The 23,523-nt window shown below is 40.5% G+C and overlaps 1 protein-coding gene and 1 pseudogene across 2 annotated transcripts in view; both read right to left on the bottom strand.

Annotated features, from left to right (window-relative positions):
* The window catches only part of CDK14 (cyclin dependent kinase 14), a 350,786-nt gene that overhangs the window by 286,302 nt on the left and 40,961 nt on the right, over nucleotides 1-23,523 (bottom strand). The gene's annotated exons all lie outside the window — the stretch shown is intronic.
* LOC134428906 (pre-mRNA-processing factor 6-like) lies at nucleotides 494-23,320 on the bottom strand (annotated as a pseudogene).

Genomic DNA, 23,523 nt, shown 5'->3' with positions numbered 1-23,523 from the left:
TAACAAGACAGTTAAGAAGTTGTGTCTAGAAACTGAGTGCTGGGTGCAACATCTGTCCAACCCCAGTTCATATCCTTGCTGTCACAGGTGACCATAAAATATGACCCCCTTCCTTAAACCTGAGAATTTAGAGTTTGAGTTAGAATACATAAAGTACAAGGAGACACGACCTTAATAAAACAATCCAGCAATGATACAAATTCATTTAATGCAAAGAAAATAATTTTTATCTGAAGATGGCAAGTGAAGCAGTGGTAATGTTGCACAATGGAATGCATGACAAGTTATTCCAAGTACAACATGCTGTTAAACTTGCTTTGCAATACCAACAGTTGCACTATACCAGATGCATTCTCTGGTCTGGTAGAATGTCACTTAAAAAGTTACTGTCTGAAACAAAATACAATGCAACATAGTGCCAATTAGTTTTGCAGCTTTTAAGACAAATAAGAGATTTTGTGGGCTTAGGGACTGATTCCATACACAGTTTGCATTACAAAGCCTCCCAGAGTTTCTCTACAAGCTCTTTTTGTTCCTCAATTTGTCCTTTTATAATCCACAGTTTGGGGAAGTCCTCATAGTGCTTCAAGGCTTCCTGACAGAGCTTCTGGGCTACAGCAATGTTCCCAAGCACCCATTCCAACTTCACAGATTTCACAGAGACCCTTGCTGTGGGGGCACTGCTGTGAGCCTTTGCCTCCTTGCTCTTTCATAGTCCTTGTTCTCTGACTCAAGATTCATGGCAGCCAGCCAGATGTCCTCACTGTTGGGGTTGCCCTGGAAAAACAGGGCCAAGATGCTTCTGGCTGCTGGCACATCTCCTGCCAGCCACTTCGATTCAGCTCCCTTGTGCCCCAGCACTTCTGCTTTGGGACAGTGAGCAACAGCTCTCCGCAAAAGAGCCTCCAAGGATTCTCTGGTCCCATGGTTCTTTTCAAAGTAGGCCGTTTGCAACCACACATTCTTCTTGCTTGGGAAAACTTGCAAGAAATAAGCATAAATGGCTCAGGCATGCTCCAGAACACTGTGAACAACACAGCTGTTTGCATTTTCATCCAGGTTGGTTTTGATCTTCTTCAATCCTAATCCAAATCACAGCTGGCACAATTGCCTGGCCTGTGGACACACTTCCAGCTTTATCACATTGTTCAGCATTTTGTACCTGGTGCTCTCTGTTGAGTTCCACAATCCAGAAGTGACAAACCGTCAGAATGTTCCCCTGAGCCTTGTTAAGGCCTTTGAGGATTCTCACATGTCTCCGGCCTTGCAGCACCAGCCATGGTTCAGCACCAGCTGGACAGCACTCACAGCCCTACTCAGCATGGCCCTGGCATCCTCAGGCTGCCCCAGCTCCATAACTGTTTTCCACAAATGCACCAAGTTTGGAACATGCTCAAGGGCTGTCCCAAGGACACATTTCTTGGCACAGATATCTATCTCCAGCTCTGCTGCTCTGATATAAATCCAGAAAGGCCATGGAAGGTGCTGGACCGCCTGGGCAACAACAGCCTTCACTGTATCTCCAGACTGAAGCTGAGCAGCTTCCAACCAAATATCTTCAGTCTTAGGACACATCTCTGTTCCTTTCAAGATGTCGTTTCAAGCCACTGGGAGTTTGGCAGTGATCTCCTCTAGTTGGGCTCATGCTATCCAGGCTGGTGGATGCTGAGGATTGCTCTCTTGGACAGATTTCAGGAATAAGCAGGCTTTTTTCATATCATCAATATCTCCTCCGTGTGTGGGAATCATGGAATTCAAGTCTGTCAAATATCCTTTCAGGCCCACTACAGTCCAGCCACTCACAGACTGACACCTGGCTTAGCTTCACATCCATCAAGGTGCTCCTGGCTTGGCCAATCTTCTTCATATCCAATTCACCTGTCCCAAGTGTCATCAAGCCTGGTGTCATTCCTCCTGGGTATGCCATATTCATTCCCCCTAGATATGGAGTATTCAATCCCCCAAATTGTGGCTCGTATGGGTCCATGGAAGTATGATTCTCTCCTGACTGTAAACGGTTTGCAGAGAAGCTGTCAGGGACAGGAGTCAGCTTCTTATATCGAAGATTCCTCTGATGCTTGCTCCCGGCATCACCGGCCTCTAGAATACTCCTCAGCCACTCCTCCTCAGTAACCTCTGCTAACTTCTGTTTCAAGTCTGAGAACTGCTGCTGAATTTTAGGTTGTTCCATATGGTCTTCTCCTATTTTCTCTTTTTCCTGTTTGCTTCTCCTTTCTGCCTTCATCCATCCTCCAAATCCACATCAATAGCATCTGTTTCCTCATCACCTTTTTTATAGGGGCCACTTGAGAACAGGCTCCCAGTGTAGCCATTGAAATCATCATAATTAGTGTCATTCAAGTTCTCATCTTCATAATTTGTGGGTTCTGCCTGGTTCTGCTTCCTCTGGTCCCCACAGTTCTCTTCCCCAGCAGGGCATGTTGGTCATCCACAGGGTCACTGGCACCACAAGCAGGGCTGATGGCAGAGTGGGTGCTGAAACCTGTGGCTCTGCAGCCCAGCCCCAGCAGTAGCCCAGGATTAGCTTCTTCAGTGGTGTCCCAAGTCCCTAAAACGCCCAGTTTATATCTGGTCAGATTCAGGCAGGAATGCCCAGCACCTCCCCAGAGTGGGGAATTTCACAATGGAATGATGTAATCCTGTAAGTCATAGGATATTTTGGGAAGTCTTTGATGGCCTAGGTGGTTACAGCTGTCCAGTGGGGCTGTATGGCCCATTGGCAGAGAGGACCCCCTTAGGCTGAGTTACCTTAGTTACCACAGCTGAGTCAATTTGTGAGACAAACACGACCGACCTCGCACCCAAGGTTTGCCTCTTTCCCTTATCGAACACTCAGCTTGCAGCCTTAGGGCTGGGCGTGCACTGGGCAGCAACAACCCACTGCTGCAAACAGCCCACTATTAACTGTTCATCAGGAGTAATGTAGATGGGAGCAGAATGCATAGCTTGGTTACACCCCGCAATGTAACAGGACACCCAGAGAGCTGACAATACTCATGTTTGCAATCAAAAAATTTAAAAAAAAAACCACCAAACCAAAACCACACTAACCAGGAAAGGATAGTAACATTTCCATGACACACATTTTAATGATGAATACTAGAGGCAGACTTCACAAAGTTTTTCTTTAGAGACAATTATAAAGAAATAATAACTTTTAATAACGATCAGTATAAATCCTAGGGATGAATCCCTGAAAATGTTTCATTTTTGAGTTACATATATTGCTACAGTGGATCTCCTAGAGGGACAAAGCTCAGTGATACCCTATTTCAAAGTCATCCACAGTGTTTTAGCTGGGAGGAAAAAGCTTTCCAGAAATTAATTAAAACTTAAAACAATGAGTTCACCTTCATCTCTTTCTTAAGTTTAAATATGTTACGCACCAACATTCTCATCTTTGAAAGCACTGGAGTTTAGCCTCCCTTCATTTTCACTTTGAGATACTCACATGAAAGGCTTGGGTTTGGGTCCATATTGGGACTAGTGTTATTTAATATCTTCACTAATGACATCGATGAAGGGATCAAGTGTACCCTCTGCAAATTTGCTGATGACACCAAGCTGAGTGATGCAGCTGACACGCCTGAAGGACAGGATGCCATCCATCCAGAGGGACCTGGACAAGCTCGAGAAGCGGCCCTTGGGAGTCTCATGGGGTTCAACCAGATCAAGTGCAAGGTGCTGCCCCTGGGCTGGGGTAACCCCCAGTGCCCATCCAGGCTGGGGATGAAGGGATTGAGAGCAGCCCTGCCCAGAGGGACCTGGGGGTGCTGCTGGGTGAGAGGCTGGACATGACCCAGCCATGGGCACTCACAGCCCAGAGAGCCAAACGTGCCCTGGGCTGCACCCAGAGCAGCCTGGGCAGCAGGGCAGGGAGGTTTTGTGCCTCTGCTCTGCTCTGGGGACAGAGACCCCACCTGGAACTCTGCACCCAGCCCTGGGGTCCAGCACAGGAAGGACATGTACTGTGTCATTTCTGTTTTATGAGGCTTAATATTTAATGTATTTATAAAAACAGTATTCCTTCAATAACTCCATGACAGCTATGGTTTTGTTCTCCTTTCTTTTCCTACTTGTTTCTGAAGGTTTACCTGTTTTTCAGAGTACTGCTTAACACCTAACCACTATCTTCACATTATTGTCCCATGATCCTACAATTCCTACCCAGAATAATGTAACTTGTTTAGACTCACCATTACACATGCATAGCTGCAGTTAATTTCTCCATGTGCATTGGTTTATACATATCAGCATGAAATATCATTACCATTTTATCACCCAAATAATCTATATTGCAAAATCCCTCCAGACTGCAAAATTTTTGGCAATTCAACTAAATAACCTTTTTTAATACATCATTTTTTCATCCTTCTTCCATGTCTTTCTCTCCTACCTGGAGGGTCAGTTGCTATTCCCCTCTAAGTCTCAAAAATGGATGTTTTACCAGTTCTGCATGGCATACACAGCACACATGACAGATGTAGAACCATCACACAAATCACAATGACTGGAAAAACTGATGATAGCAAAACACTGAGCTAGATGGGGGCACGACATGAGATTAAACAAGTTTCTAAATAGAAACACTCAAGCAACCCCTGATTTAAGAGTATTTTTGGTTCTCATGACAAAATATGAGAGGCAGCTGTAAGAATCATCTCCCCTCCTTCCAGCTCTGTTTGTCTAGCAGGCTGCACTACCTCATGGACAAGGGTTTCACTGCAGTCACCTGCACTTTTGTTCTTTACTAATCAAATTGGCACAGAATGATGACCAGCAAAAAGGCACATCAAATCTCCAAATGCTGCAGTGCTGAGTCAAGCATCCCAGGAGACAAGCACCAGAAGTGCAGGTATTGCACTAATATTCCTCTGTTCTTTGGTTAAATACAAAGGATTGGTTTTGACCTATAAAACCCTTTACAGTCTGGGTCGTTACCCCCTTGCAGACTGCTTCTCTCGTCCTCTTTTATCTCAGTAACTCAGACAAGAGGGCTGCATTCACCTGGGCATTCTCACTGAAGGGCACTTCAGTCCAGAAACTGATAAAGCTTTAATGCATGTTGAGCAGCTTATCTGTTTTCCCAGGACTTCTCAGGTGAGAAATAGAAAGAATCTCGGGAGCAGTGAGCTGCTGAAGATAAAAAACTTCAGAAAGGACAAGAGAAAAAAGCCTCTTCCACATACTATTAAAAATACTTCTACAAAATACAGTTAGTGGTGGTACAGCTGCTGCAGCTTAAATGTTCACAGAGCACCCATCCCCACAGAGTATTTCACCTAAGAGGCTTTTTCCTTCCCCAGACCATCTCTTTCTATACCCCTAGAGCTGTTACAGTGTGTTCTAAAATAGACTCCCTATTGTCCCATGATCTTATTAAGTAGAAGAACATGGATTTTCATGTGATGGAGCACAGTGGTTGCAGAGGGTTGGGACAGATTTATACATCAAGAGATTTATTCAAGAGCAAATATGTGGCCTATAAAAAAATACAAGTCTCCAAAGCTTTCACAATTTCAAAAGGAGAAAAATATTGATTTCAGAGAGTGGAGTGAATTTTCCTTACCTTGTTTCATTAATTTTTTTAAAGGAAATTTTCAAGGAAACATGCTGTTTCAGTCTACCAAATTTAAATTCAAATGAAACTTCTTTTGGTTAAATGAAAAAAAAAAAATACATAGATTAAATTATCTATCACTCTTGCAACAAACTGAAGAATCCTATTATATGAGGAAAGGGAAAAATTAAGGTCTGTGACAAACAAGGGAAATGATTCCATAGAACTGACAGGCTGAAGGCTGTGAATGGACACCTCCTTCCACTTAAATCACTGCTACAGGACTTAGTTTCAAGCCAAAAACTCTCCAAAATTCTTCATTTAGTTGTGCATGAGAGCCCTCTGTAGTACTAAGGTGTGGGAAGGGCATCCAAACAGTGAGAGAAATTTGGGTAGAGATGGCCTCCCTGTTGAGAGGCTCGTCACCTTTCCAGGGACTGAGGTAAGGCTGACTGGCATTTCCCTGCATCCACCTTGCCCCCTCTTCCAAAGGCCTGGATGATGTTTGCTTTTTTCCAGTCTCTTGGACTGATTATCATCACCTTCCAAAGCTGATCATGAGCAGCCTCCCCATGGTGTCCAACATCTCTCTCTTCCATTCATGGATGCATAAAACCCACTTGCAAAATCTTCTGGTGGGGGGAAAACCTCAAACCTGGTGCTATATTTAATTTGTGACTGATTTAACAGAAGATTACTATGAAAATTATTCTTACTCTACCATAAAACAAAGTCAAATCCCCTTGAAGCAATAATTCTCACAATCTAAGCTGTCCCATGGCTATCTACACAGAGTTACATTGATAATAATGTACTCTTACCTTTTTTTCTAGAAAAAAACAAAAAATTCTCAAAAAATGAGACAACATGAGCCATACAACTCATGGACTAAACCATGTAGCAGCGAACACACTTCCTTAGAAACTTCTTGTAAGAAGCAGAGTCACTGATGCTTGATTATTCTGTTGTTCTTTCAAATAGTAAGATGTCTTTTCAATTGATACTTAAAAATAAAATTAGCATTGCCCTAGCAGCTTAGTCTTTAAAATAGGTCTTCACTCTACTAGACTCTTAACAGACAGAAAAGCAATTTTTTGTTCACAAAACCTCTTACAGCATGAGGAGCAAAACAAAAGTTTTACCATAAAACCAATAGTGCATTTAATTTTGAATAGTAAGTGGAAAAAGAAGTTTAAAGTAGGAGAAGCATGATAACATATAAATTATGATTCCCCTAGGGTGTTTCAAGGACAAACTGCAACCTAAAGTTTAACTGAGGAAAGGTCTGAAGGCCTCAGAAATGTAAATGCTGCAGAACACCTCTTTTGAGGTATGATTCCCAACAGAAGTGGGAGAGCCTTTATGCATAAAGTTCTTCAGCATAAAATCATGGCTGCTCTCTGACAAAATTTTAAACAAAAATGACTGAAAAAATCCTTAAATGCTTTTAGAACTTGTAATATTGAGGGCTTATATGTCTAATAGAATAGCTGTCTATCCTCAGTAAAGATTACAGAAAATATCTGAAATCTAAAAATATAGTACAAGCAGAAACAATTACTACAGCAATAAAAATTCAGACAAGAAGAATTCAAACAAAGATTGCACTGGAAGCCACAGTGGTATAAAAAAAACCCAAGAAAAGATCACTTTAAAATGTCTTATGGCTGCCTTTGAATTTCATATGCCAAACACAGATCTGACACTTCCAAAATAAACAGTTTCTATTTGAAATGTTGCAATAAAAATACACATCTCATGCTCTACGCTTATACCAGGGGTGTTTATACTCCTGGGGAGTCTCATTAACCTGTGTGCAACCAGTATGTTGAGAGATAAACATACCAAAGGCTGGTTGTTCTTTAACCACCCATGACAGCACGAGCCACCAATTACAATACATGCACAGATGGCTAATGGGTTTTACACAGTTTTCACAAGTCTGGGAAGGGGGACACCACCTTTCCCCATTTCTCTGAAGGTTAGTACAGCAGCACAGAACCAATTCATGTGTTGAGGCCCCTCAGGTCTTGTTGCCCTACTTGGTCAAACAAAAACCAAAAACTTGCATTGTAGTTTACATGATATGCTCAACACCCTGATTAAATTATATGTAGGCCTTCAGTACACACATTGACTTTCTCTCAGTTATTTATGAAATGCTAAGAAGATTGTCACATATGACAAATTCTAAACACTTGAGAACAGTATAAAGTTGATAAGACTTGCAATTAATTTGTCAGGAATGGCAACACTGAAACCCATTAAAATAAATGCAAGAAACAGCTTCAAAGCTAAAGGTAATTTTAACCAGGCATTGTGGTTCAAATCTATTGTATGTAACATTATTTCTTCCTCTAAAATACCTGATGATATAGATCTCTCTCACCTATATTGTTAACAGGAGGACTAGATCACAGGCTTCTGTAATTAAGTTTAAACAGCAACAGCAGTAAGAGCTTCTGTCCCAAAATCAGCTGTGTCTAAGCTCTGCATATCAGTGAGATTCACACCTATTTGCTGAAACAGAACAGGGAGACTGAGGACTCCACAGAGAGATCTGAAACCCCTAAAGGACCTCCAAATATTAGAGATCACCTTCTCCCACAGTCCTGGACTCTTGTCCAGCTCCCTGAAAATTGCTTCTGATCCAGCCTTTGCTCCTAGCCCTCCATAACACTCCTGCTTTCATCCCCCACACACAGCCGTAGACCCCAATGTGCTTTTCCAATATCTTCCTGAATCCTCCAAATTCCTTATTAGGCTCCTTTCTCTTGGAGGATATTTCATATTCTATGTCTCATATACTAGAAGCACTGAATATATTCAGGGGAATGACCTGAATCCTGAGGGGATAAGTCCAGCAGCAGTCTGACTCTGTCCCTTTCCAGATGTAAGTTCCTTTTAGTGCTTTAGCACATGCACAGGTCCATTAAGGAATTTCAGTGTGCTTTTACAATAGGAAATCCTAGAAAATTTCTGTTACAATTTATCAGGTCTCCAATATGCATTAATTAAGAGTATTTTCAGCATGTCAGTTTCAGGAAAAGCTGCATAAAATGACAAAAGCAGAAAAAAACCCTTGAGAATAAAGTCTAGCCCTTTCCAAACTAAGTGTTTGAGAAAATGAGGATGTATAATTTGTAAAATTGCCAATCCTTCCTACACCTCCTTAACTTTCCCAAAAACTGGCATCTGAAAAGTGATGCTGCAAACAGTGTGGCTTGCAGAATGCATGTGCTGTCAAGTCAGGAAAATAGTTCTGTCTGCCTCAACATGGACTCTGGGATGTACCTGTACTCCTTCGTGAACATGCAGAGCAGAATGCAAGCAGAAGAATTTGGAATTTTTTTCAGCATAAAGAATAAAGGGTGCCCTCCATCTCACCCTTGAAAGTTTATACTCATTTTTAGGCTGGGCTATTTCTGCTTCAAACAAGCACTGAACCTAAAATGACTCCATTTTTTGATAGGGCTTATTGACCATGTATTTTTTTTTAAACAGCTGGCAATTACAGGTCAAGCAATTCAAATCTATCTTTAAAAAGTACTGCTAAATAATGTTGGCTCTCTGAGGACTGCTTATTAATAGGATTACCAGCAGAGTTGCCAGTAGTATTTACAGAGGTCTGAAATAAATTCTTGTCCTATACTGGAATAGTTAGACTGTCCTTTTCTTATCCTTGCTCTTCCCTGCCAGCAGCAGATGCCTTTCACTAAAGAAATGGAGCAGTCTTTGCAGGCACATCGTTCCCAGGATCATGCCAGGGCAGAGCCCTGCCACTTCCCAAGCTATTTCAATGGAGATGAAGTAAGAAATGCTCTTTCACAAGACAGGGGGAGTTTAGTTCATGAGACCATGTGCCAGCCTGGGAAATACAAGTTTCCAAGTTGGTATGTTGTTTTATAGGATCTCAAACATCAAGGGGTTTGGACTTGAGATTTGCTTGTGCTAAGTTAATACTTTAGCCTCTCTTCTGACTATGCTAACTGCATTCCCCTAAAGCTCAAATTTTGAGAGGGCAGGGGGCAAGCTATCGTTTGAATATACAACTGCATAATATGGCATAAACAGTAGCAAACCACACAGATCAAGTGCATCCCTGAGGTCACTTTCAAGAAATATTCATTTGCATTTTTTAATTGCTACTTTTCATTTCAAACTCAGGTAATATAAACAACATTAAGCCTGCCCTTATCAAACAGATGTTCTTGAACCAAAAAATGAAGTTAAAGTAATAAAAAAATGAATACCAATTAAAGGTATGAACCCATTTCCATACAATGCACGAGGAAGCCTTATATTAGTACTAGAACAAAACACCTAAGAGGAGATTTCTAAAAGCACAAGTTAAAATCAGACAATTAAAAAACCCCACTTCATTATATAAACAAAGTTAAAAACCCACAAACCCAGGTCTTCCTTTAGCAGAGGCCAATCCATGAAGATACATGAAACAGAACCATTAATACACACATAGTGTGAAAACAAAGACCGCCTCAAAATAAAGTCAACCCTCAAAAAACAACCAATAAAACTCAAACACATAAGATTTATATCTAAAGTACTACATGCATTCCCTGAATCACATGTTATATATAACTGGCATGCTTTAATTCATGTAAATCCTTTCTGAAGTAACCCAGATGTTAATGTAAGTTCGACATAAGTCCAACTAACATATTAATACGATAAAAAAATTTGACTATTCCCCTTATTCTTAAAGTAAACAACTATAGCTAGGGAAAAGGTAGGGTGGTGCAGTTACCTGGTAATATGCAGTGCAATGTGTGATCTTACAATAATAAAGTATCTTCAGAGCAGAACCAAGTAGTAGAAAAAGGGCTTTTCCTTAGACTGTCTCATGAAGGCCTTTATACTTAAAGCATCAGAAATAAAGTGCTCCTTCATAAGAAGGTGCCAAACTTTAATCTTGGCAAAGGTTCATTTCATTGTTTTTGACCAAAAGGCTAAAAAAACTACACGAATCCAAAAAACACATTAGAAAGGATAAAACCTCTTTGTGCTATGGGAGCAAAGGAATGCAAGCAATACTGAATAGTTTTTGTCTTACTTCATCTTTGTATTTTCAAGGCCATCCTCCCTAATAACCTAACATCTGAATATCTTCAAGATGCGCTAAGAAAGCTATCTTCAAAATCCACTGAGAAAAATACTAACTTCTTTATCTGTCAGATGGAAAATTAAGGCTCAGATGTTTAATAACTTGCTAAAAGCATCACAGCACTTTCTCTGCCAGAAGAGACAGTATTTGAATACAGGTTGGTGCTGAGGTTAAAAGTACCATGAAATCTAATGGATTAATTTAGCCCTGGCCTTTTATACAAATTTTATACTGCTATCAAATTCCAATGAGAAGATTTCCTTCCATGTCACATTAATGTCTTCCACTCAATAGAACAACCTTAGGGTTTCAAGGTTTGCTGTTAAACTATTACTTTGCCTTAACACCAGCATCAGCAATTAGTATTAAAGACATGGAATAAAATTAGATCTGAGGCATTGTGCACTATACCATAAACATGTCATCTTTACTACCTCCTTTCACATCTCCCTTCCAAAAGCATTGCCTTCACTCACTGCAATCCATTAAGATATGCTTCTATCATAACATTCCCTCTAAAAAAGAAATTATGTTTCTTAGTAAGTGCTGAACTGAAACTGATTGCAAAGCAGCCATGACTACAGAACACTAGCAATGTTTTAAAAGCCATAGAATTCACTCATGCCACAACCAGAGCAAACACTTCAAACAAAACCTGCTGTATTTCACTCAGCTTAATAGGAAAAGTAATGCCATTATGGAAATGCGTGGACATTGCATGTAGTGCAAGGTCAGTCAGCAGTGTTTCATCTCCATAATGTCTTGGCTCCTTGTAGACATTTTTAAAACACGTTTCATAGAGTGGATTTTTTAAAATTTGTACCAGAAAAATTTCAGGGTTGTGATATAGAACAAAAATATAGAAAGCATCTTCTTAAGTTTAATTCAGTCTGTGAGCTTCCTGGCTCCCTACTCAAATGCACCCCTAACTGGACATACCTCCAGACTCAGACACACAGACATTTACAGACCACCACACCCCAGCCAGCTCAGAGGCTCACACCACCCTGGTTCCACACCACCTGTGTCACCCGTGCTCACTGCCCCAACCACCTTGCTCCAAAAGTGCTTGGGCACATTCCGCATGTGTGATACCAAAATGCTGAAGCAGTCTTAGAGCAGGCAGGTCTAAAGTATGGCCCTCCCAAGCTTAAGCATTATAAACCTACATCCCACAGTCAAATTTAAGTAATTTCAACCTTGATTCCTCTATCATATTTCATCTTAAACATGTAATGAAAAAAAATCTTCATCTGCTCTCAGAGCTAACACTGCCCTTTCTCCCAAAATTTTCCGTAAAACATGAACATTGCCTGACTTAAAGTCACCAAAAATTTAGCTTAACCTTCATGAGTAGCAGCTACAGGAAAAAGACTCCAAAGAAAGGCACTGACAAACCCAGACAGAAGTAACATTTTCATGGTTACTAATGACAGTCAGAAATCAGCAGAAATGCATTTCATTGAGCTCCCAAGAATTAGCATTAGTGGATCAGCATTAATACAGGCAATAAATTTGCAAAGTGTAATGAGGTTTCAGAAGACAAATAGGAAAGCCAATGCATATGACCCCAGGCTTTGTTTCACCTCCCTCACAACTGTAAAAGTCATGACTTTACTTATCAGTGTACATTTTATATAACCTGCATGGTACACTCTTCTCCCTATGAACTGAGGGTTGTGCTTTCTTTTTTTAAATTGCTTTTATTCATGTAGGGTTTCTTGTTTTTACACAAACGGAAACACAGATCAGACACAGTTACATAAGAAGCAAAAAAGGTCATAATGGGAAAACATTTTGCAGTAAGTACATGATTTTGTTGAAAAATGGCAGCATTGGATGAATATCATTAAAAGCATTTTCTTTACTTTGTGCTATAAAAAGAAAATTACCTCCAAATGCAAATTTGGTGACCTGTTCTCAGACCCATCAGCTGCTGGCTTCTTTGATGTGCTGTGAGTCCTCAACTAGAATTTTATTTACAGAATATTGTTAGATGTAAGCCCACAATCTCTATGTAGGACTTTTTACCTTCAACAATAAAAGCCACTGGCAGATAGAGAAGTTTGTCCTTCTTATTTCCATAGAGAAAATTAACTAAAATCATCCCTTTTAATCAAGTAGAAAAACTGATTTTAGAACTTATAGTAAGTTTGTGCCAAAGGATTGTCCTGAAATGGCTATATAGTATCAGTTTTATCAGATAATAAAACAGCTGGTTTTAACTAACTAACCAGAAGAGTTGTATTAAGTATGCAATTTCTTTAAAGCAAGAAATACACCATTATGAGCTTCAACAGTTACATATGTATTCAAATTTTCAATTTGTTTTAGTATTAAAAACTGAGCAATTAAGGTCTAATAAATAGAAATTATTTCCATATCATTTGTCTTAAGCAGCATGTAGAAGGAAACTAAAATGGATTGATACCATGATTTAAAATATTTGATTAAATAAAACCATTTAAAATAGTAGACAGGAAAACCCACAAAAACAAATTTCATCTTTTAACAAGTACATTATTGTCTGCAGTTATTAGTAATCCGAAACACTCCTCATTGTTATTTTTTGGGGACTGAAGAACTGGTACACCTCATTGCTTCGGGCTCATATTCACAGATACTCTGAAGATGAGAACAAAGCATCCTGATTTTCAGCTACCAGCTAACTTCCAGTTTCTGAATGAACTAGTTACAGAATTTTAAAAACCCGTTTGTTGAAAATCTTTATTCTGCAGAGATAACTATTACTGTCAAAAACTGATTCAACATTCAAGAGGTTAGCAGTCTGGCTTGAAACTTCAGCATAAGAATATTTCCTACCCCACCCAACTAAACTTTCAGCTTCTTTTTTCCCCAGTCAAAACTATTCTGAATCATAACGCTTTAAAGGTTATCATAACATTAAAAAATGTAAAATTTAGACTTTTTAAAACTTATTTGTCTTTAAAATGCTTTTCTACCATGCTATTTGCATAATGCTAAATCAGTTTAGTTGTATAAGTACATAAAATACTTTTCCATAGCATGTTTTGATGCCACCAGGAATAGTGAGAAAATTTTTTACTGCTCCACTGATTTCACTGCAGTCCCAAATAAGCTACATTCTGCATTAATCATTTTGTCATATCAGAGCTTACCCTTAAAACATTAGCTCCATTTTTCATAATCACTTAATAATGGAGGTACAGAGACACTTCCCCTAACCCTGCAGCCAGGCAAGTGCTCACCCTCCTGTCTGGCTCTGAGGCCCCTCTGTCCCTGCCCAGTGCTGCCAGCTGCTCCCAGCAGCGCTCCAGCTGCTTCCCTGCTGCACAGCTGGCACAGCCAAACCTCTGCTTGCCTCTCACCCACTCAAATGGCCAGCATCCCACGGCATCAGCTTGATCCCAGGGGATCAGTGCATCCCTGTGCAAACAGGAAATTTTCAAATACCTGTGATACCTTCCAAGTCACCGATTCAAGTAACTTACATAGTCTCCTGCTCAAAAGCATGTTATTGAGACCCATCACTTGATAGGGCATGCCATAGGAAAACCATAACAAACTGGGAACCCTTATTTAGTGAAATGGACTGACATGTGACAAGAGCATTCTGCACTCGTCTGTAACACAGGGAAACAGATGGCAATGAAACTAGCAAAAGCCACAGGATAGATTAAAAAGGGTTGAAGCAATTTTAGCAGATGTTTATTAAAGGAAAGCTCAAGGGACAAAAGCAGTGAAGGTAAAAATGCCAAAAATAATTTCTAAAAATAAATACATTTTAAAAAGGATGGCAACATTTTGGCAAGGAGAGGACTGATAGATGGATGCATTCAGGTTCTGAAGACCTCTGAAGCTAAGACTTTGAGGATTAAAGTAAAGCAGGAATGAAAAGGCTTTATCCTAAAACACACCCAATGCCAATTTCCTTGTTTCACTTGCAGAAAGATGCTGCAGTGCTGTATCTGAGAAATCAAAGCTCAGCACCATATGTATGAACCCTCTTTATCTGCAAGACTTAAAAGACTTCAAAACAGCCTAACTCACATAAAGGTGACATTATCAGCCATTAGACAAAAGCCAGCCTGAGTTTAAGGCCTGCAGACTGCTGGGGAAAAACCAATAGCTGCCACAGAGCCCTATCACATAAGGAAATGACACCTTTGGATCAGAAAATGTGGACACCTGCTTGTCCATTACTTTCCTGAGTAAGAGAAAGGGAAAACAATGAACATTAAGTTTCTTTCCATCATGAATATATTTAAGAGTCATTCTTCAATGAATAATTTAATATACTCTGAAGCTTTAAGAGATTTGCTTTAAGTGGACTCAGCAAGCAGAAGGGCCTTGCTGTGGATGCCAAAGAGGTTTTAACCTGTGTGAAAACAAGCCAGAAACTCACTGCGGCCACAAAACACAACCAGCAAAGAAACTGCTCATATAAAAGGCCCAGAGGTTTTCACAATCACACATCAAAATTAACACTTTATTCTCTGGTAGTTAAAAGCTGAGGATGACACACTGCAAACACTTCAACAAAAGGCATTCTAAACACTTGTATAGTTTTTATCATGTAGCAGAGACCTGAAGAAGAAAAATATCCTTTTTACTGACACATAGCCTTTAAAGAAGTCAGCCACTTGCAAAATAAATGTTGTCAAATAAAATAGCACCCACAACGCAAAACATTTGTCTAAATATACAACTTAAAAGATTTTTATGCAATAGGGGAAAAAAAATTATTTTCTTCTAAATTTCCTCAATTTGCTCCACTGACCTTTCTTGAAATAGTTTTTATATTCTATATTACTATTAAACAACTTTCATTTTTGCATCAATCCCACAGCAGGCAATATTTTAAGCATGCCCAATATAAAGCTTACTTAATCACCTAATTTCCAGTTGCACTCCTATAATACATCATTTATCCCAGTGGAAATCAGTATCACTGAATGGTCTACAATAATTTTCTTACTCTAAGTAAGCACAGGAAAAGAAGTTATGAATATAATGTATTATTTGCTTACTATCTGTATATAAGGCCCTCTGTGCACATCCCTGCATTGTGTACATACCACAAAGCAGGGCTACATAAAGATAAGGCTACACATTTAAGAGCCTGCACTTGCAAGTATCATTTATGGTTACACATCTGCTTCTCAGAATAGTGACCACACTATTGTTGAAGTCCTACACCACTTCACGTGCTGATAAATCTGAAATAGCACAATTCAGCTATTTACAAGGAAAATACATTCTAGGCTTATTTTTATTTTATTCCACACATACATAACTATTAGTGCTCCATATCAGAGGCATGAACAGGGGGCTCTGAGCATGGGGCACCCAAGGGTGGGCTGGGGGAGCAGCCTGCAGGGAGGCAGCCCACACCTCCCTGAGCAGGCCTGCTCCTTGCCCCACCACCACCAGGCTGCCCTGCATCATCAGAGCAGCTGACCCACAGGCAAATGGTGACAGAGTTACCCCTCCAGGCAAAGCAGAGCTGGGGATGGTTTGTGTAATGATAAATCTATGCAAAACCTTTCTGTTTTGTGCAATACTCAAAGAGCCTTTTGTGGAATACCTGAAGGCCACTGCTCATATTAGTCAAAACAGAGATTAAGATCTCCAAAAATATTTGCTCAGGCATTCCAGAACCCTGCCCCAGAGTCTACTAAGAGTAACAGGGTCAGTGAAGCAAGTGTTCAGCCAAATGAGTAATGCTTGGAGTCAAGAAAACAGCTGGGCAGACACAGATGTTATCTAGGTTGCTCTTTTAGACAAACAAAACATTAAGGGCTCTGATTCATACTCTGCAATAAGCTCTGTCAGAACACCAGCTACTGGTGCCGAAGATCCAGGTGATGCTAGAAAGATCAGACAGCAAGGAAAAAAAAATCCAGCACACACAATCATTTTCAAAGGCACATACACCTTTGATATCAGGGATTTACGTAACAGCTTCTCTGCACCAAAAATAAAGTCCGTGCCATTTTTCCCAGAATCTTAGCCAACCTTCCCTCCAAGGACAAGAACAGGGAATGCTGTCAAACATTGAACCTTACAATTTTCCTTGGTACTGTGATCCTGCATTAGCACCTGGCATCCTCATCTAAACAGTTCATGGCAACCACAGAACCTCTGACAAACTCTGGCTATAGAAAAAAGGCATGCTGCAAAGCAGTTTCTAGGTAATAATGTGGTTACATGCATAAGCAGATTATCAATCATGTTACAAATGTGGAAATGTCTTCACTGTATTTGAAAACACCAAAATAAATGTAAACTTCATTTTCTATCAGGAACAGGGCATCAGGGGAAAAGAATCACACCTGAAAGAAACTAAAAATATTTTAAATTCTATAAGAAATAGTGAAAGGATATTTTTTCTCTTTCAAGCATTTCCAGACAGCCTGAAGTAAGAATTCATGCTTGCAAAGTAGACTTAAAATAAGTACTGACCTGTTCCTTTTGGGTGACAAAACCCATTAGCAATGGAGACTGCAAAAGGTCCCTGATGACCAAAGATTGTTGTACTCTTCTTCAGGAAAAGACCAAAAGGACAATCAAGGAACTACAAATTAATCACTTAGGTCCTTGGAAAAATCATGAAGCAAATCCTCTTGGAGCATATTTCCAGGCACAAAATAGGGGTAGTGACTGGCAACAGATGGCATGGATTCAGCAGGGGTAAATCTTGCCTGAATAAAAAAGTTGTCTTCTCTGCTACAAATCTTGACTGGATTTCTGGACAACATGAGAGTGGTGAACATCACTCACTTTAACTAGGTTTTGACAGACTCATACAGCATTTCTGCATTCAAGTTAAGATGTTACATTCTGGATGGGTAGACAACTAGCTGGACTAAAAAATGTTTAGCAAGCTGTGCCAATGGGTTGTACTGTCCCTGCAAGCTGGTGACAAATGGGGGGCTGCAGGGGTCCATCTGGGGACACGCCCTGTTTAATACCCCTATCAACAACCCGGAGGAGATCAGAGTGCAGCTGGTGGGGCGGGATGTTGGTATCCAGGGCTGCTATCCAGAAAGTCCTGCACAGGCTGGAGAAATGTTCTGATGGAAACTTCATGCAGTTCAACAAGGACATTTAAAAGTTCAGCATCTGGGAGTAAAGAGATCCCAAACATTGTCCCCTCCTTCCAGTGCTGTGGATGAGTGCATGGGCCAGTTCTGCAGACACAGTCCTGAAGAGGGTGGCAGACTGAGGCTCCACAAGAGCCCACAGCAGCAGTGGGGGTCAGTAGCTGGAACAGGAGCCAGGGAAGTGACCCAGCACCTCTGCTGAGCACCTGTCTGAGCACCAGAATGTCAGTAATCTACATTACTGACACCAGTCTGGGGCCCTTCAGTACCAGGCACTGACAACCTGACAACAGTTCAATGGAGAGCACCCTGGGCTGGGGGCTACAGAACCTGTCCTGTGAAGGGGGTATGACAGTCCAAGGTTTGCTTAGCCTGGAGAAGAGACATTTTCAGGAGAACAGCAGCTTCCCAGTACCCAGTATCTACAAGGAGGTTATGAAAAGACATATGAGCCCTTTATGATAATGTATAATGGGAGGAAAAGGAACAACAAGCATAAACTTGTTTATGAAAGAGGGGACATAAGGAGAAACTTTTCAACTCTGTTGACAGCCAAGGATCAGAACAGGTTATTCAGAGAAGTGGTGCAATTTCTATCTTTGGAGGCTTTCAAGATCAATTGGAAAAATCTGAGTAATCTGGTCTAATTTCATAGTTGATCGTGTTCTATAAGAGATTTCCTCAGGTCCCTCTTGACCTGAATTATGACATAGTTCCATAGAATTCTTTCTACTGCTGCAAAAACTGTCCCTGCAGTAGGGTGCTTCTGGTAACTCCCTGGAAGTTGAAAGGGCACAGTATTGAGTCAGATGGTGATGCTAACTAGACTACTCAGTCCAATTCATCTACTTACACTTGAAAGATTTCCAAGTGAGAGTTGGAATCTAACAGGAAAAAACATCTCCACATTATTTCTTAATTACTCGAATGCATACATTTGTCTTGCTTAGAAAATCACAAAGCAGCTCTGATAATCCCTATTTAGTTACAATAGGATACACAACTTTTTATTTTGCTTTGTAAAAGGTTTCAACATCTACAAACGAAAGTCTTTGTGAGTCTGGTATCTTTCCTACATAATGAACAGAAACTGGCCAGCTCCCAAGCAGCCTCACTGCAGAGGCCAGTCAGGGGAAATGAATGCAGGAGAAAGGGAAGGTCCTTTCCCAAATGTGGATGTACTGATTCAGAGATACTCAACACTCAGCCTTTCAAAAGAAGAAATGTAAAATTTGCCTGTTCAAGCTGGAAAAATACGTCCTAGAAGAAGCACCTTTAATTTTAGAAGGAAAAATTCCCAGCCTATTCAACTCACCATCATGAACTGAGAAAGTTTTCATTTCATAGCACACAAAATTAGCCAGCTACTACGCTTCCTAGAAGAGAAAGAAACTTGTAACTTTTAGCCTATGCTGCTAGTGACAGGTAATTTTCATTCCCAAAACAGGGTGATGTTTTATTAAAATTCTCCCCAAGGTAAAAATCAAGGTGGTGTTGTGTCAGCTTCTAATGCAGCAATTCAGCAGCTGAACATTTGCATTAATTGAGTATGATACTGGTGATGATTCTCCTCTGCAATCATTGGATATGCTCCATTTCTCCTCCAGATGGTCTTCTCCCAAGTCCACAAAATTGTCTGGGAAGCTGATAACCTTTTACAAATTGACAGTTATCCTAACAGCAACTATATTTTCCTAACATTTGCAGAATCAATAAAATACTGGGGTCCAGTTATTTTCCTTGTATATTTTGACATGTATTTTGTATATTTTGGATTGGGGTTGGTTTTAGGGTTTTTTTGGAAGGGGGGTTTGTTGTTTTGTTATGAATTTTTGTTTGGGTTTTTTTTCTTTTTAAGTACATCACTAGAATCACGCTAATGAAATTATCAGATTGAAGAAAAATAAAGAAAGAAAAAAATCAGGAGGAATCACATCCCAGGTCTCTATCTGGGGAGTTGCCTCGCTTGTTGGGGAGTGAAGAATGAAATCTCACACTACCTAAACATGCTGAGCATCACTCTACTCCAGATGGAGGGAATAAAATCCCAGCACTGCAATGGTGGCAGACATCCATCCACTGGAGTAAACTACTCACTGTGGCATGGGAGGTCAACAAACTGTTAAGGATTAACCCCAAAATCACCACTGAGAAACCTGAACAGAAACAAAGACAGGGTTACAGAAATTTCCAACGCTCATCTGCACTTAGCTGCCTTTCCCTCTGTATGAAATCTGAATATTTTATCAGTTTGATGTGTTTTTTCCTCGCACCTATGTAACAGAAAAAACAACAGTTGACTAAAAAGCAATAGCTGGTCCCACCGAGGGTTATGTTTTCATTACTGGTCAAAATCTAGAATTAGTTTTATAAACACTGTGTAATTGACCTGTGAGGTTCAATAGCTCAGAACATATTGAACAAAGAGCTTAGCAGTATCCAAGAAGGGATTGAACATAATGATTAATAGCCTCTGTAACTAGACTAAAAATTGGAAGAACCTCAGTCTTCATGCTCCAGGGCACAGACAGCCAGCTGAGATCAAGCATAAATTTCTGCCCACTATATTACTGTGAAATTATGTGCACTGGGAATAGTTCACAGCTTTAGAGACTTGCAAGACTTTTAGTTTCTTCCACTGGATGGAAAGTATCTACATTCATCCCTAAACATCTCAGAAAGTAAGACTTTCTCAGGGAACAGCTGCCTAAATTGAAACAGTTTCTGACAATTGCCCATCTCATCAGATTTTGAACTTTTTAAAATAGCTAATGCTCCACAATATCATTAGAAAACTGACTCTGAAACAAACTCACTACTTTTCGTTGGTGATTGGGAAAGGCAGCCACACCACAGACAACCTCAGTCACCATCCCTCCACCCCAAAACACACACAGACAACCACAAAATAAAAAATTCTAGCCAAATCCTTTTTTAATGAAAACTGGTTGCTCCAGCTTTTCTTAATTACTCTGCTCTTATGAGAAAGAAGCTGATTTTTTAGTAAAAAATAATAAAGAACTTTCAATCTTTTCTAGTTTTCACTCAAAAGCTACTATTTACACAAGACAAGGTTGTGTTCTACCCACATTTTATTTCTCCAATTCATACTTCCATGGGCTGTATTTCTTATCTGAATTAGGCTGTCACAACTCTATATGGCATTCCCATATCGTGTTTTCCTGTTGTAAGGCATCACACCGGAGTTAGAGGCAGACTTGGCAGTCCAGGAAATAGATCCACTGTGCAGCAACTGCCTGTTAACTTGGGTTAAAGCTGCACTTTGGCATTTCCAAACCCAGTAATTTGGGAAAATACTATTATTCATCCAGATTGTCTAAACAGGTAAGAATTCTCTCAGCTGTATCATTTACACTGATTCTATGGTTCTTTTGATTTCCAACTTCAAGCATTTACATATCTATTACTATTTTGAACAGTTATCCTTCCATATCCATCCCAATGCAATCAAATTTGCCAAAGCTTGCCACAGATTTTTGCAGTTCCAGTAATATTTCATTCTTTACTAGTGGTCTCTGAAATCCTTCTTGTTTACCAGAATCTTACACAAACAGAAGGATATTGCAACACAATGACCCATTCTAGCAATTTTGCTACTGACATAAACATTTGGTGTATGGGCTTTTTGACCTTATGACTTAAATAAAGATCAAGTTCTCCAATAAAAAGTACATTCTTATTGTGTAATAAATAAAAATATAAATACAAAACACACTAAATATATGAATATTATAAGGTTAAAAAATATATTAATCATGGACAGAAAGTGGGCAGAGAGAACTTCCATCGCCATTAACATCGGAAAAACCAAAGTATTGCCATGTAACAAATGAGAAATTATTCTTATGGCAACAAAGATACAACAAAAGCAGAGAAAGAATGTGGTTTTTATTCATGCAAGACAAGGACAAGCTACCCATCACTGTCTGTTTGGAAATCTGGACAGGAACCTTCTTGATGCAAGCCAAGACTATATTAAACTGACAAGATATTTTAATTCTCCACTATAAAGAAGAAGCTGCAAAGCCTGAAGCCTGGGATATAGCACTTAAAATGTAAAGGGAAAATAAAGCAGAATTTCTCAATTCTTATAGAAATTCTGAGCCGGTGAGACAAAACATGGAAAACATGACAGAAATCAAACAGCATGTGTCACCATGCAGGAAAGCACTGGAAGGAAAGGAGGACCTGAGAAACAAGGAGTTGAAGGACAAACATCTAACAATTTTATATTCAGTTACTTAGAGTCACACAGACTCTGATGTGGGATCTCAGCACCTCAGGACTGATGTGCAGAGTGACCGAGACCACCCTTGGGGGGCTCGGGAGTCCTGGAATGTTGCCAGAAGTGTCTGGTGGCTGGACTTTGATCCTACATGGGAGACGACACCTGTACGAGGATGGGAGGATCTCACTCTCGACCTATGTGCTTCACCCATGTTGTATGTACTTTAACATGTTCCTTCATAGGGAAACCTTCTTCATCGAAGATTGACATGGCCTCTCCAACTGCATGTGGCGGCAATGCGAAAGCTCTCGCAACCACAGTATTTTCCGGTACAGTCAATGGTGGACAAAGTGCTCTTGCCAAAACTGTTAATTCCGTATTTTTGTCTGCTGAGACAACCGTTGGATAAACAATGAGTCCAAGAATACTGCATTTATCTTGTCCAACTATCAAGAAATCTTGTTTCTTGTATGAAACCCCGCGGATACCCGTTGGTATCTCCGCATGACTTTCATCTAGAAAGCATACTAGTTTTGAAGCTGCCAATGCACACTGTGCTCCTGGTGGGAGGAGGTCTGGGTCACTGTGGAATCGACTGAGGGTTTTTCTGAGGGCATCTGCTTGTCGCTCACTGATGATTGCCCTGTCTGCTCTTGTGACACCGCCCGTACTTGTGTCTGAGTGCGCTGGCGAGTTACGACCACGCTCCGCTTCCCATTTCCTGGACGCGGTAACGGATTTCCGTCCACATCTGTCTGGGAATAACATTCTTTCACAGAGTGTCTTCCTTTCCCACACCGCGCACAAATTGGCCTTTCCGCTTTCTGTGCTGGCGCTGGTGTATGTGTTCGTGGACAATTCCTTTTCATGTGCCCAAACTCCCCACATTTGTAGCACTGTCCTCCTGGGGGATTGTTCTTTTTCTGCATTATCGCAAGAACTTTGTTGATGTTCTCGTCCTGTGGATGGAGTATTTTTTCGAGCATCTTCTCCAATGTCTTGTCCTCTGATTGCCTTTCTGAATGTCCCTTTAACTGTTCTTCCCATTCCTCTCTTAATTCATTCTTCACAATCGTTGCGACATGCTGAGGTGTTCCCACCTTGCTGCATGCCTCCACCATCTCTGCCAAGGATGGCCGTCCTGGCATGGCGCTAATGACCCGTTGACAATCCGGGTTGGCATTGCCGAAAGCCAAGCTCTCCAAGAGAGGCCTCTTCGCTTCTTCGATCGTCACCTGTCGATCCACAGCTTGCATGAGTCGATCGATGAACGACATGAATGGCTCTGTGGGACCTTGCCTGATGCAAGAGAACGGAACATCCGGAGCTCCTGTTGGTGTAATTTGCATGATTGCCATTCGTGCTGCTTCTTTGATGTCTTCGTGGAAGCCGCGCTGCTTGTTCCCCTGGGTTGTCATCTGGAGGATCCCCTGCTAACTGCCCTTCTGTGAGGTTCGCGTTTGGCCCACCTTGATATCTA

This window comes from Melospiza melodia, chromosome 1, assembly GCF_035770615.1.
Source record: "Melospiza melodia melodia isolate bMelMel2 chromosome 1, bMelMel2.pri, whole genome shotgun sequence".
NCBI classification, from domain to species: Eukaryota; Metazoa; Chordata; class Aves; order Passeriformes; family Passerellidae; genus Melospiza; species Melospiza melodia.
Note: the sequence above shows the minus strand (reverse complement) of the source record. Positions and strands in the feature narration are given on the sequence as shown.